Consider the following 3902-nt stretch of genomic DNA (forward strand, 5'->3'; position numbering starts at 1 on the left):
ATCAGGAACATCCTTCCCACAACTAACGTGCCTAGCCCAACCATCATTTTATGTGTTTCTATGAGATAATCCCTCATTCTTCTGAATTCCAGCAAGTACAAGCCCAGTCAATCCATTACTTCTTCATATGTCAGCCCTGCTGTCCCAGGAATCAGTCAAGTGAGCTTTTCCTGGGCTCCATCAATAGCAAGAATGATCTTGCTCAGACTAAGAGACCAAAACTGCACGCAGTACTCAAGGTATGGCCTCACCAAGGCTTCGTGTAACTGCAGCAAAAAGCTATCAGCACACTTGTAAATGGGGTTGGGTCAGAACACAGTGTATAAGGAGTATAGTAGGGGGCTAAGTATGCAGCATTGAGGGGCACCAGTGTTGAGGATTATTGCTGGACTCTGGAGATCTGTTTGTTAGGAATTGTGGTGTTGATATGTAGGAGCCTGATGCAGAGATCCTTGCTAACCAGATGTTCCAAGGATGAGTGTAGGGCCAGGGAAATGGTGTCTGCTGTGGGCCTGTTATGCCAGTATGCAAATTGCAAAGGATCAAGACAGGTTGGTAGGCTCGAGTTGATGTGAGCCATGACTAACCTCTCGAAGCACTTCATAATTACAGAGGTCAGAGCTACCGAGCAGTAGCCATTGAGGCATGACACATGATCTTTTTCTTTGGTACCAGAATGATGGTGATCTTCTTGAAGCAGGTGAGGACTTCAGATCATAGTAAGGAAATGTTAAAGACATCAGCAAATACTCCCACCAGCTGGTCCACACAGAGTCTGTGTGTATGGCCAGGGACTTATCCGAGTCAATCACTTTCCATGGGTTCACTCTCAAGAAGGCTGATCTAACATCTGCGGTGGTAACCATGGCTACAAGTGCAACCGAGGCTGTTGGGATAGGCGGCATCATTTCATTGACCTGCAGATGACAGTAAAGTCGGTGGAGTTGTGGATAGTGACGAAGGATGTTGCAGGTTACAGAGGGACATAGATAAGCTGCAGAGCTGGGCTGAGAGGTAGCAAATGGAGTTTAATGCAGAAAAGTGTGAGGTGATTCACTTTGGAACGAGTAACAGGAATACAGAGTACTGAGCTAATGGTAAGATTCTTAGTAGTGTGGATGAGCAGAGAGGTCTCAGCGTCCATGTGCATAGACCCCTGAAAGTTGCCACCCAGGTTGATAGGGTTGTTAAGAAGGCGTACAGTGTGTTAGGTTTTATTGGTAGAGGGATTGAGTTTCGGAGACATGTGGTCATGTTGCAGCTGTACAAAACTCTGGTGCGGCCACACTTGGAGTATTGTGTACAGTTCTGTTCGCTGCATTATAGGAAGGATGGGGAAGCATTGGAAAGGGTGCAGAGCAGATTTACCAGGATGTTGCCTGGTATGGAGGGAAGGTCTTATATGGAAAGGCTGAAGGACTTGAGGCTGTTTTTGTTCAAGAGAAGAAGGTTAAGAGGTGACTTAATAGAGACATACAAGATGATCAGAGAGTTAGATAGGGTGCACAGTGAGAGCCTTTTTCCTCGGATGGTGATGGCTAGCACGAGGGGACATAGCTTTAAATTGAGGGGTGATAGATATAGGACAGATGTCAGAGGTAGGTTCTTTACTCAGAGAGTAGTAAGGGCGTGGAAAGCCCTGCCTGCAACGGTAGTAGACTTGCCACTTATAAGGGCATTTAAATGGCCATTGGATAAACATTTGGATGATAATGGAACAGTGTACGTTAGATGGGCTTCAGTTTGGTTTCACAGCTTGACGCAACATCGAGGGCTGAAGGGCCTGTACTGCGCTGTAGTTTTCAATGTTCTATGTTATGTTTGGTTTAGTTTGGGAGACTCGGTTGGCATGAACGAGCTGGACTGAAGGGCCTGTTTGTGTGTTGTACGTCCCTATGACTCTATGATGATGACACTGTCGTCCTGAATGCCTTTTTTACAGATAATAACACCTTTGAAAGCATAATTGTCCTAGGCTCCACTATGCTCCTAATGACTCAATCTATAGAAATATCTCACCTCACGTAACTACATTCACCTTAAACTGTTGTCCACACTGTTTTACTGTGGATAGGTAGGTATGGCATATAGATAGACAAGATAGACAGATTTCTAGATACTAAAGGCAGTAAGGGGCATGGAGACTTAGTGGAAGCATGGTGTTGAGATTAAGGATTAGATATGATTTGATTTGATTTAGATTTATCATCACATGTATATAAAAATACATTGAAAAGTGTTTTTCTGCATGCAAAATGCAAAGTGTCACCACACTCTGGTTCAATCTTGAACAACTGAATACCATGCAACATTTTACTGTAATAGATTTCACTTTCCCTCTTCTTCTTGCCACCATTTATTACTCCTCTATTCGCCTGCTTGACATCGGCCAGGATCTCTGCAATGGGCTCCAGGGTCTCAGTTACAATCCTACCTCCACTGTCGCTGCCACTCCCACAATTGCTGCATCCGAGCTGGTAACATGGGCCTAGTCTCACACCTGCTGCTTCCCATTCAATGCTCCCCAAGACACTGCCACCGGTCATCGATCACAAGTGTCCTGGCTCCTCCAGTGCCAACACTGAATCCCCTGCAACCTCAGCACCACAGCTGGAGCTTGCCATGGATTTGTGGGGCCACACAGGGCCCAGCTCCAACTGACTCCTCGACGGCAGAAATAGCAGAAAGACTGATCTCCCTTGGTGCTACCACCACAGTTCGCTGGTACAAACTGCTTCTGTTATCAAGTCATAGAACCCCTACAGCATGAAAGTGGGCCATTCAGCCCATCAAGTCCACAAAGACCCTCTGAAGAGCAGTCCACTTCCCTGTCACCCAGGAATCCCCATAACTGATACACATCCCTAAAAACTATGGGGCAATTTGGCACGGCCAATCCACCCAATATTTTGCACCTTCTGTAGAACTTCAGAAATACTAAGATGCTGCTTGGCTTGCTGTGTTCATCCAGTCTCCACACCTTGTTATTTCAGAAAAACACTATTGCGTTTCAGCATCCACAACGGACAACTGCTTTTTAGAAAAAATCAAGCCAAAAAAAAAAGTTAGCGCCCGAACAGGGACTTGAACCCTGGACCCTCAGATTAAAAGTCTGATGCTCTACCGACTGAGCTATCCGGGCCCTGCAGAAAACACCATTGAAACCTTTTCTGACTGGATGATCTGGAATATTGTTGCTTAACGTGATGACGCCAGTGCGTGGGGATTCCCCATCCCGCTATAATGTTACAGTCGGTGGAGGGAACTCCTTTGGAACTGGGGCTCAGCTCACACCAGACCGCTGCCGCTGAGTACTCGAATTTAGCAAGCTCATTCATCCCAATTACTTTTCGTTAAAAACTAACAATTACTGCAAGCCCAGGGAGCGGGAGGGATTTGCAATGACCGGGGTGAGTCCTCCTACAACAGTTCCTCCTGACGAAGGCTGTGAAACCGAAATAACAAGGTGCAGAGATAATGGGAACTGCAGATGCTGGAGAATCCAAGATAATAAAATGTGAGGCTGGATGAACACAGCAGGCCAAGCAGCATCTCAGGAGCACAAGAGGGTCTAGCCCCGAAACGTCAGCCTTTGTGCTCCTGAGATGCTGCTTGGCCTGCTGTGTTCATCCAGCCTCACATTTTATTAACAAGGTGCAGAGCTGGATGAACACAGCAGGCCAAGCAGCATCAGAGGGAAAGCTGCCGTTTCGGTTCTGGGCCTTTCTTCAGGGAAAAAAATTAAACCCGAAAGGTCGGCTTGCCTGATGCTGCCCGACCTGCTGTGTTCCTCCAGCTCAACTCCGTATTAACGGTGCAATATCCCGGGCGGATTCACAGACCACACAGCAAGACCTGCTGAACAAAACCTTTCGGATTCAGTGCCCGTTCTCCCAAGCTTC

The 3902-nt window shown here is 46.7% G+C and overlaps 1 non-coding gene across 1 annotated transcript; it reads right to left on the reverse strand.

The window, feature by feature from the left end:
- Positions 1–3069: 3069 nt before the first annotated feature.
- trnak-uuu (transfer RNA lysine (anticodon UUU)) lies at positions 3070–3142 on the reverse strand. The gene has a single exon. It is a non-coding gene; the product is annotated as a tRNA-Lys (tRNA).
- Positions 3143–3902: the final 760 nt, after the last annotated feature.

This window comes from Stegostoma tigrinum, chromosome 3, assembly GCF_030684315.1.
Source record: "Stegostoma tigrinum isolate sSteTig4 chromosome 3, sSteTig4.hap1, whole genome shotgun sequence".
In the NCBI taxonomy this organism is placed as follows: domain Eukaryota; kingdom Metazoa; phylum Chordata; class Chondrichthyes; order Orectolobiformes; family Stegostomatidae; genus Stegostoma; species Stegostoma tigrinum.